Consider the following 12,350-nt stretch of genomic DNA (forward strand, 5'->3'; position numbering starts at 1 on the left):
TATTTAAGTCATCTGCTCAAGTAACATGCTTCCCAGACAGTGCCTCTTACATTTCACTGAGGAAATGGAGTGGTATGGTTTGGAAATGAAATATCCCTCCCAAAAGGCTCATGTGTTTGGGGGCTTGGTCCCCAGCTACAGGTGATATTTTGGGAGGGTCTGGAAATTTCAAGATGTGGGACCTATCTAGAGGAAGTAGGTCCCTCAGGGCAGGTCCTTGGAAGTATCTTGCTCACAGTTCCTTTTTGTCCCTCTCTCAGCTTCCTCTCTGCCATGAGGTGAACAATTCTCCTATACCATACACTTACACCACCATGATGGTGCCAAGGGGCCATGGACTGGACTCTGAAACCATAGGCCAAAATAATTTTTTTCCTCTTTAAGTTGTTTATGTCAGGATTGTCACAGTGATGCAAAAGTAACTAACAGAAAATTGGTCCCATGACTGCAGTATTGGTGTGACTAAACCTGACCATGTGGTTCTAAAGTCTTTGGGACAGATTTGTGGGAGCAATTTAGGTGTGGAGAAATGAGATAGAGGAGCCTCAGAATGCTGTAAACAGAGCTCAATGAGGAATTCTGGTGGGACCTTAGAAGACCAGAATGCCAATAGGAATGTGGACAATAAAGGCTGTGTTCACAGGGTTTCAAATGGGAATGAGGGTGCTAGTCCTGTTACATTCTGACAAAGAATTTATCTACATTTGCAACATATCCTGAAACATTGAGTGAGGCTGCATTTTAAAGTAATGAACTAATTAAATTGGTAGAAGAAATTTCAAGACTGTGGCATATACATTGCTTGCAGCTTTTAGACAGGTTTATAATGAGAATCAAGTGCAAAAAGCAGAGTGGAAAAATTTGAAAAACTTGCAGTTTATCCAGAAAAGGAAGAAGTTTAAAGTTGTGAGCAAGAACATGGTTTTTAAAGAGATTAGTGCCATTAAAAGGAAATCACGGGTCAGAAGTGCATACTTCAGTGACAGCACACTTGTCTATTGGGAGTGAAGTCCTGGTTTCGTTCTCTGGTACCACAAAAAATTGCAATAGGCATGTAATTTAGTAGTAGAGCATGTGCCTGTAAATGTCCGAGGCCCTGGGTCAATCCCCACAGTAGAGGGGGGGGATCAAACTGGCCCCAGACCTTGGCTTTCTCCATGTGATGCTGGTTTCGTAGGCATGCAGTGTGCAAGAGTTATATAGCTATGGAGGCTTCCACCAAGATTTCAAAGGAACTGTGGGAGCCAAGCAATGTTTAGCAGGGTCAGAGTTCCTGCAGGAAGCACCTGAGAGAGTGATGCATGAAGCTTTGATGGTGAAACTGAAGATGCGGTGGAGACCACATGATGTTAGAAACTTCATTATTGTGAAATGTCTGCCAAGGAAAGCCACAGACAACGAGTGAAGACATCTCAAGAGATAGGCCTTGTGAGCTCCAGCTGGCAAGGACATAGGGGCAAAGCTGCTCGAGCCCTTTGGAGCTCACATCATGACATCACATGCCCCAGTGTCAGACATGAAGTTACAGGTTTAATGCTTGCTCTGCTGGGCTTTTGTATTGCTTTGGTCAGATACTTCCTTGCTATTTTCCTGTTTCCTCCTTTTGTAATGGGAACGTTTACTTTGTGACATTGTATGTGGAAGTATGTAACTTGCTTTCCCTTTCTACAGGGGCTCATAGCTAAGAGTTGCCTTGAATCTCAGAAGAGACTTTGAACTTGGGCTTTTCAACAATGTTGGAAGTGTTAAGAATATGGCATTCATGGAAATGGACAGAAAGCATTTTGCATTATGAGATGTATATAAGCCTCAGAGACCAAGGGTGGAATGTTAGGTTTTAGATATAAACTGTCAGCCATAAAGGCTCATGTGTTGGAAACTTGGTTGCCAGCTGGAGGTGCTATTTGGGGAGGTCCTGAAACTTTAGGAGGTAAGACTTAACTGGAGGAGGGAGGTTACTTAGAGCAGGTCCTTGGAGGTATCTAGTGCCCAGTACTTTCCTGTCAATATCTCTGCTTCCTGACTATCATAAGGCAACCATGTCTGAACCGCATGTTCCTGTCATTGTAATGCAATATCCAAGTACATGGAGCTATGCAAACATGGAGTGAACCATCTGAAACCATGAGCCAAAATAAATCTTTCCTCACTTAACTTTTTTATGTCAGACATTGCAATACAATAATACAAAAGTAATGGACAAATGGAGAAAAATTAACTTGGTAAAAACACAATCAGAAAGATTAGTAACTAAGAACCCAGGAAAACAGTTCCTTGGAAGCAAATTAAACAGTTGATAGTAACAGTAAAGTATATGGCAAGGAAGTATTAGGGTAAGGAAGGAAAGGGTAGGGGAATGGGGAGTGATGGAGCAGTTCCAAACAGGTGAAAAGAAAGACCCAGGCAAGCTATTTGCATGGGGATGAACACTATTGCAAGAAATTCATAATACCCAAGGGCTTGGGGACCAGATGGTGCATGAAAAGTTAGTTCCTTCAATGAAACTCCTGGTATAGGTCAGGCTGAAAAGAGAATTACTTCTAAACTCTTAAATCCACAGGAATCCATGAGTTAAGTCTCAGAACTCAGAATGTAGAATCTTGAATGAAAGGAAAACACCATAATACATATGCTTGTAAACATAGAGTTCCAAAACTGCAAGATTCTTTAGGTCTAATTCAATCATTTATTTTGCAAATGAAAAAACTGAGATCAAGTGACTTGCCAAAATATGGAAGTCTTTTTACTAAAGCTACAGTGTGAGCATATTTCCCTGTGCTTGCCACTGTTTACACGTCTATCTTCCATGGAATTTAAAAAAAAACCTAAACCTGTAGTTATATCTACTTTGCTCAAACACTATTTTAATTATACCTTCCTTCCACCTTTTAACACCCACCCATGTTGCCAAATGCTATTTAGTAGCCCTGCATGTTAAAATAACAAAATTATTTTTAAAACTTCAATTAAATTCATATTAAAAATATGCATATGTTTATTGTAGACATTTCTTAAAACATTGATAAGCAAAAAAAGAAGAAAACAAAAATTATAATTTTATTACCCAGCAGTAACTCACTAGCATTTCACACTTTCAGTTACTTTTTCTGTGTTTCATTCTTTATAGACATCTGATTTATGTATGTTGTATTTTTAAAGATTTTCCAAATTACTTTGTCACATATTATCTGTAATATTAGTTTTTGAAAAAGTAATAATTTGGAAATGCAATTTTTTATCATCAAGGAAACAATTTTATTACATGATAGCAGTTTATAGTACCTATATATATAGTGGGAAATGGTACCCAACCCTTCTTCTCTTTTGTCCTTGGTATGAACTATATCTGTTCATATCAAATCTACCATTGTTATCTTAAGTCTCAAGGGTCATTCTCTCTTCCTTGTCTCCCTTATGGTGCCCTTCAATTTGTTTTTACCTTTGCCTCCCTTCTCTCCCTCCTAATCTTTAGCTAAACTTTCAACCAGAAGTCCCATCAGTTATTCCCTTCCATGGACCTTGAGGTTGGGAGGACTTAAAGTTCTTCAGGGTCCTAGGTTTAGATGAGTGGTGAAAGGAACAGAAGTGAACCTGAGATTGTACAATGGAGATGATCATGAGGTCAATCAATGGTTTCCTGTTCATTATAGTAAATAATGATGTCATTACAGCAAATAATCATAAAGACAGTGAAATCTTATCTACCTGATAATGGTCCCTCATTACTGAAAAATTTTAGTAGATTGCACAATGATATCTCTGTTTTTTTCTTCTCACCTCACCAAAAACCCATAGTTTATTTCCACAGATATGATAGGTAAGTATTGAGAATAAAACAAAATCCTGACCCATGATTGCCTCTGCTGCTTCTAATAATTCAAAGAGATTAAGCTTTGTGGAAGATGACCAAAAAATAGATGATCAAGATGATGAAAACAGGGAACATTTCAGTGATAGAACAATATGCAAAGAAAAAAGAACTCGGTATAATGATAGACAGATGAGAAACTACCAAGGAGCCTGTAATTACTGTGAAGTTGGGACATCTCAGTGGATCCCAAGAAATGGACATAATGTTCCTCTGTGGGGTTCTTAATCTCCACTCCCTGGTCGCCAACACTGGATGTAAGAGGAGAGAAAAGGTGTTTTCACTTCTTCCCTAGAAGAGAGACAAGGTTTTGAGATTTCATTCCCCCTCACCATTTCAGTGACTTCCAATCTTCTCACCAGGCCAGAAAAATAACTATTCCTGTCTCCTCACACTTGTTAAAACCTCCAGAAATACACCTTGGAGGACACAGAAAGAGGACACTCAAAAGTTTAGGGATGACTCATTAGCCTAGGAACTAGAAGGACAATTAAAAGTTAGCATAAAATGGTTTTATAATGCTTATTCCATAGGGAACATAGAAGAGGGAGAGCTAGGGTTGTAAAGAACTGGCTGTGGGAAAGAATGAATAAAAGATCACACCAAGAGAACTAATTGCCCTCTGGGGATTCCTAGGCTCTAACTTTTCCTAACTGAAAAGTTATCAGTGCATAGTAACAAAGTAAAACCTCCATCCCCATGAAAAATATGAATGACTGCTTAGCTTCCTCACAGATGTGCTGCCTTCCATCCAGAATGAGACGAGAGCATGAGGTAAGCACTCAGCCTCAGTGAGAAGGTTAAGAGAATAGGGTCCAAACCTTGCGTAACAATCAGGACTGTCCTTAGATCTTCTAGGGTGTCTTTCTTACTGGGTAGACAGCCAAATTTCTCTCACGACCTTCATGATACCATTTATTGTTTCCAAGCCACTCCATGGAGTCCTTCCTGGTCAGTCATCTCATCAATAGTATAACTGAAATGCTCAGAATATGCAGATAGACGTTCAGGCAAATGAAGAAAGCAGGTCAAAGAGGAGATGAGTATTCTCTTGGCCTTTAGACATTTGTACTATGTTGGTGTTAAGAAGGAGTGGCGAAGGCCTGGGTTGGTAGAAGGTCCAAAGGTAGATGCAGAGCTCCACCATCTTCTCTTGATAGAAAATACAGTGAACCATACAGAAGCACAGTTCCTATGGAGCTAAGATAGGTTTAGTCCTGTCTAAATTTGGTCATTTCAATCTAGCAATTACCATGGATTGACTGTGGAAGGAAGAGCATGTATCAGACAGCCAAAACCATTTCAACCATGACTCCATTGATTTTCCCATTTCTGCTGGAATGGCCCTCTTCTCTAAATCCCTAGCCTCTGTTTACAAGTCAACTACTTTTGGGCACCTTCCAAAAGAGTTGTTTGTGTGTGATCTCAATCTTTTGTTCTTGAAACCCTCAGTACTTTGTTGCCTACAATTCCACTAGCATACTTAGAATGATCACAGATCAAAGAATTTATTTTTCCCTTTTATACTCCTTTCAACTACAGTTTATAAATATCCATTTATCACATATTTAGAGCTAAAAGAAATCTAAATGTTCACCTAATCTAGCATGTTATTCTGTACATGAAGAAAACGTACCTTCAAAATATTGCAATTAATTCAATGTTTCATAGATTGTTTTTAATACAGGTTGAAACACAGTTCTCTTTATCTTAAAGGCACTGGTATGTTGTTACTCTTACTTTTCATTTCTGTGTCTCTGTCTGCATTTTCACCTAGCCAGATTCAGCTGGAGTTTTCTCTGAAAATTCTGTGATGAGGACAGATGACCATTCTCTCTAACCTCCCTTCTAAGCTGAGCTTCTGGAGGAGACCTGACCATATTCTCCCCTGAAACCCTAAAACCTGCCACTGGACTAGGTACTACTCAGTGCTCAATAAATTATTATAAAGTTGAGAACAGTGGAATAAAACCTCTACTTAACCCAAGAACTGAGGCCGAGTCTCCTTACCAATAAAAATAGTCGATCACCTAAAAATAGAGTCAAAACTTTATTAGAATAAAAAGCTGCTAAGTGCCTGTTGTATGCAGAGCATGGTGTTATCCACCGAGTATAGATGACTAGCTAACTTCTTCAATTTACTCAAGTAGGTTTCCAGTAATTAGATGGTTTACCCAATAAAATTTAATGTGAAGTGGGTTTATGATCCACATTCTGTTGTCTTTCTGACCTTTATAGCACCTGTTAATATTGTTTCTTGTCCTCATATCACTGGACAGAACTGACCTCAGTGATGTGTACTTGCTGAGTATAGAGACAATAGCCATTTATGATTTATCTAATAGTTCCACAAAAAAATTCATATTCATTTATTCATCTTGCCTACCTCAAAATCCTGTGGGGTTAGCATTTTTATTCTAAAAATTTAGATGAAGAAACTGAAGTGCAGGTTGGTCACGTGACTTGCTCATAACAAATTAACCAAAGAGGCAAACTAGAATTCAGATTGTTTCATTTCTCATTCAAACCTTTTCCCACTCACCTCAAAGTACTTCCATGAAAGGCAAGGAACAAGAAAATCAACAGAACCCAGGCTTAGGAAATAACAACTAGGAATGCCAGGTCAACCTTTTTGTTCCAATGTGTCCCATTATAATCCATTAGCCACTGCTACTCCACATTAAAAAAGAATCCTTGCTTTCTTTCCTATTTTCCAAACACTTCCCCATCTGTCCCATTTTTACACCTTTCTTCCTTAGTTTTTCTTTCTCCTTTCCTTTTTTTCTCTCACATTTTATGATAGTTTCTTCCATTTTTCTACCCCTATTTTTTTTCTCCACCTATCTTCTACATTGGGAAATTACCTCCTATATAATTGTAACTGTGCAGGACCCTAAACACAAAAGATGCCCCAAGTAGGAGTTTGTCCTTAAGGATCTCATAGTTTATTGTCAGAGCCAAGTTCCATTTCTCCAATGTCTCCATTATGTTGTTGGGTGAACACTTAGGTTAAAAACCAAGCTTGGTGACCCAGTTCCTGCTCCAATGTAGGCCTAGAACCCAATTCAAGAGTAAAAAATAAGAATACTTTACTTGCTTCTCCCTGCTTCTGTACCCATTTCTCCCAGTTACCTGACCACCTGCTCCATGAGGAGAGACAACATGACCTGGGTGAGTGAGTTTGTACTAACAGGCCTCTCCAGTGACAAACAAGTCCAGTTTGGATTCTTCGTCCTGTTTGGAGCCGTCTACCTGCTGACCCTACTGAGCAATGGGCTCATTGTCTTCCTGATAGGGCTGGATCCCCGACTCCACTTGCCTATGTACTTCTTCCTCTGCCAACTCTCGGTTGTGGATATTTGCTACACTTCCAGTGGGGTCCCCCAGATGCTGGCACACTTTCTCCTGAACAAGAAAACCATCTCCTTTGCTCAATGTGGGACCCAGCTCTTCTTCTCCCTGGCCCTTGGAGGCACTGAGTTCCTGCTGCTGGCTGCAATGGCCTATGACCGGTACGTGGCTGTCTGTGACCCCCTGCGCTACATGGCAGTGATGAGCCCAAGACTCTGTGTGACATTGGCAGGTGTGTCTTGGCTTGTGGGTGTAGCTAATGCTGTGCGGAGATGGCAGTCACCATGCGCCTGCCCACCTGTGGGCACAATGTGCTGAACCACGTGGCCTGTGAGACACTGGCACTTGTCAGGCTGGCCTGTGTGGACATCACCCTCAACCAGGTGGTCATAGTGGCCTCCAGCATAGTGGTACTGCTGGCGCCCTGTTGCCTGGTCTCTCTGTCCTATGCCCACATTGTGGCTGCCATCCTGAAGATCCGCTCCACCCAGGGACGCCGCAAAGCCTTTGGGACCTGTGCCTCACACCTCACTGTTGTCTCCATGTCTTATGGGATGGCCCTCTTCACCCACATGGAACCACTTTCTGTGGCCTCTGCTGAGCAGGACAAGGTGGTGGTCCTCTTCTATGCCGTGGTGACCCCCATGTTGAATCCCCTCATCTACAGTCTTCGGAACAAGGATGTTAAGGCTGCTCTGCAATGGGTTGTGATGAGGAGATCTGAGTCAAAGCATTAGGGAATGATTTTCCTAAGGAAAAGGCCTCTCACTGAAGATGGCAGACATAGAAGATGAACCCTCCTCATGATGTGCACGTGAGTGTGAGCGTGTGCGTGTGTGAGTGTGTGCGTGTGCGTGTGTGTGAAAGGGACAGGTGGGAGGACCACAGTCTGCACCATGCCCTTTAGAAGTAATAGGAAAGTGAGATTTTTAAACTTGGACTCTATTTTGTGGTCCCTGGCTTGTTTCAAAGAAGACAAATTACCACCCCTTAAAAATGCATGCATCCTACAGAAAATTTTAAAAATTATATTCATTTTCTTAAATTAAAAAAAGGAAAAAATCGACTTAAATCATATGTGAATTAGAAAGGAAGACTCTTTCAGAAGTTAAGGCAGTCCACACAATTTATGTCAAGAGACTATTTCCTTATTTCTCACTGAGAAAAGGAAAAAAAAAAAATAAGCTGTAAGGTACAAAATTGACTGTGCCTATGTGATCAATGGTATAAAGGTCATGTAAGTCACACATGGTCAGGCCCATCTTACTGGGGCAGGCCAAAGTCAGTCAGGATCCCACTGCACTCCTGAGTAAGCTTGGGCCATGCACAGGTCACATGGGCTTCTTTCCCTTTCCAACGTTCAGAAGAGGCAAATGGCAATCCAGAGAGTCACACATTCAGGACCTCAAATATCTTTCTACAAGGTTGGAGCTAAGGATATCCTCTAGTAAGCAGCCAGGGATAGATTTAGAATCCATGCTGGACTAGAAGGCCACTTCACACAGTCAGAGGCGAGCCAAAGTCTTCAGTCAGAAAAGAATCCTGTTTCTCCATTGCCCATAATTTTATCTTCTTCTAATATGGCTCTGATGCTTGAGTTCTACACATCCTAGATCACAAAGGAATCTGTGATGGTTTTATCCTGACAGAGGGTTAAAGCAACTCTTAAAAAAAAGAATTAAGCACCTTGTACCTTAATTTTATAGCTCTTTCATTTGTTTTGCCCACAAAAAACAAATACAAAACATAATTTAGTTTAATTTTTAATTTCCAATTTTTTATTAGCATATACTTATAGTACGAGGGTATTCATTGTCGTAATTCCATACACATGTATAGTGTACTTTAAATAAGCTCACCCCCTCATACTTTTGCTCAGTATCTTAAGAAGCTAATAAAATACCTGAGGAGGAAAAAAGTAACATGTTCTTAAATTTCTAGTAAACTTTTTTTAAATTGAGATTGAGAATAAACTTTTTGGCATACAATCCACATGTTTTTACCATTCTGAAGTGTACCATTAACTGGAATAAAGCATATTCACAGTGTTGTACAAACTCATGCGTGTCTAGTTACAGAACGTGTTTATCACCACCCCCAAAGGATCCCCACTTCTATTAAGCAGCCACTCCCTCTCACAGCTCCTGACAACCACCTTTGTCTGGCCTCTCTCATTTAATGTGATCATTTTATCTCTACCCGTGTTGTGATATGTAGCAGTGCTTCATTTCTTCTTATTGTTGAATTTTATGTATATGCTATGTTTGATTCTCTAGTTTCTATAGGATGGACATCTGAATTGTTTCCACCTTTTGTCTTTTATTGAGGGTGCTGTGTGAACATTCATGTGAAACCTATGTCTTGAATACCCATTTACAATTCTGTGGGGAGGACAGCCAAGTGTGGTATTATTGCTGAATGTTATGTTAATTCTGTTTAACTTTTTGAAGAACTACTAAAGATGAACCATTCTATATTGTCACCAGTCATAAGTTAGAGTTGCAATTTCTCTGCATCTGTTTATCCTGACTATAGCCCTCCTCAGATGTGAAATGTCATCTCATTGTGGTTTTCATTTGCATGTGCCTAACAACCAGCAAGGTTGGTCATCTTTTTGTGCACTTGTTGCCTATTTGTATATCTACTTTGGAAAACTGTCTAGCAAAGCTTGTTAAGTCTTGTTTTTGAATCCTTCTATAACTCTTCATTTCTCTCTCAAAATCAGCAACTATCTTTTCCTTTTTCCAGTCCTCCCCAAACTTGTGTCTCCCCCACCAAAGCCTCTATGTGTAGGCTTTTGCTCAATGTCTTCACTTTTCATGGCAAAGAAATCTCAGGAATTCTTCCTCCTTATATGTTAGGGAGATTAAATTGAAACTTATAATGTACTATACTTTCCTCTCTTTTTATCACAAATCTATGGAACATCTAGCCTTGAGTACTGTGATATGCTAGTATACCTCTGACATAGCCTAGCTCCAAAATGATCACCAAACTACTGGAAGGAACAAACTCTATGTACAAGAATTTTTGATAAAATGATTTAAAATTAGAAGGAGCCAAGCACAAGTGATGATGTTGTTTGGATCCTGATTGAGCTATCAACTTTCTTCACTAAAAAAGTACAAAGTAGGAAAATAATCTATTAAGGTACATTTAATCATAATAATTAAAAAATACATTATAGGATGCAAAGAGACATGAAGTCATTGTGTTACAGATTTGTCTTCTACATTACTAAAGATTAAGCCCAGGGCCTCACTCATGCTAGGTAATTACTCTACCATTTTTTGAGAGTCTCAGTGACTTTGCCCATGTTGTCCTCAAACTCACTACCCTCTCACCTCCACTTCCTGAGAAGCTAAGATTATAGGCATGAAACACCATGCCCAAAAAATTGCACATTTTTAAAGGGTGGAGGAGTTCAAAGTATCTTCCTGTTTTGCCCTTTATTTGAGTTTTAGAATTTAGAAATTTTTTTTGGCAGTTGTCTCTTTAAAAACAGATTCAGAGTATCTACCGGATTCTGACTAACTGTTTGGTCTCTTGAAAATCTCCTCCCAGTGGAATCATTCTTGTGGTAGTATTACAAATGGATTCTGTGAAGAAATCAATAAGGTTCTCTACTGACCTCATAAAACTTAGTTTAAAGCCAAATCCTTTTCACATACTCAAGACACGAACTAATTCATGCCATTTTCTAAATCAATTTTTCCATAAGATGATAAGCAAAATGAGAGAGCTCATTCATAGAAGCTACGTGTTAAGAAAATATTAAGGCAAAGCTCCATGACAAGGGCCTGAGCAATGACTTCCCGGGTAAGACCCACAAGCACTGGCAACAAAAGCCAAGTAGGCAAATGTGAGGTCATCAAACTAGAGAGCCTCTACATAGCAAAGGACACAATTAACAGGGTGAAGAGACAGCTCATAGGTTAGAGAAAATATTTGCAAACTATACATCTGATAAAAAATCGAATGTCCAAAATAAATGTACACAAAAATTAACAGCAAAATGTAAATAACCCAAAGAAAAATACACAAAGGATCTGAAGAGATATTTCTCAAAAGAAGATATAAAATGACAAATTGATACATGTAGAAAATTGAACCTCTCTAATCAACCTAACAATACAATGAAATATCATCTCACACCTGTTAAAAAGGCTGTTATTCGCACAGGAAATTAATGTGAGTCAACTCCCTGTATCCTTATCTCAACCAGCAAAAACCCTTGTTCCTTCCTATTATGGCTTATACTCTCTCTACAACAAAATTAGAAATAAGGGCAAAATAGTTTCTGCTGGGTATTGAGGGGGTGGGAGGAAGAGGGAGGGGGCGGAGTGGGTGGTAAGGGAGGGGGGTGGGAGTAGGGGGTAGAAATAACCCAAGCCTTGTATGCACATATGAATAATAAAATAAAATTTAAAAAAAGGCTGTTATTGAAAAGACAAGTGAGGACTGAACTAATGAGCTAATGAGTAGATCACTGTCTACCATCCAAGAAAAAGGAGGAAGAGGAAGATGAGGAAGGACAAAGAAAGATAACAAGTGCTACCCAGGTGGTGGGAATGTAAATTAACATAGCCACCTTGGAAAATAGTATGGAGGTTCCTCAAAAAGCTACAAGTTGAATTACCACTTATCCAGTAGTCCCACTTCTAGATAGATAGCTGAAAGAATTAAAATCAGTTCATTGAAGCATCATTCATGATAGCCAAGTTATGAAAGCAACCTAAAATCCCATCAATAGATGAATGAATATAGAAAAATATGGTTTATATGCACAATGGAATACTATATGATTTTAAAAACAAGGGATTTCTGTAATTCATTATAACATAAATGAAATTAAAGGAGTTTAGGCTATGTGAAATAAAGACAAAAATAATATACACTGTTTGATCTTACCTATGTATAGAATCTTAAAAGATGATTTCAAGGAAACCAAGAAGAAAGGTGGTTATGAAAACCTGATGGGTAATGAAGGGAAATGCAGAAAAGGAAGATATTGATCAATGTGTGACATAGACTGGAGAAATGTGTTTTAGTGATCTATTGTACTTTTGATGACCACAGTTAATAATAATTCATCTTATATTTAAAATTTGCTTGAAGAATTGATTTTTAA

The 12,350-nt window shown here is 39.2% G+C and overlaps 1 pseudogene; it reads left to right on the plus strand.

Moving 5' to 3' along the window:
- Window positions 1-7,015: 7,015 nt before the first annotated feature.
- Window positions 7,016-7,956, plus strand: LOC109702288 (olfactory receptor 2F1-like; annotated as a pseudogene).
- The last annotated feature ends 4,394 nt before the right edge of the window (window positions 7,957-12,350 follow it).

This window comes from Castor canadensis, chromosome 2 (genome assembly GCF_047511655.1).
Source record: "Castor canadensis chromosome 2, mCasCan1.hap1v2, whole genome shotgun sequence".
Classification (NCBI taxonomy): domain Eukaryota; kingdom Metazoa; phylum Chordata; class Mammalia; order Rodentia; family Castoridae; genus Castor; species Castor canadensis.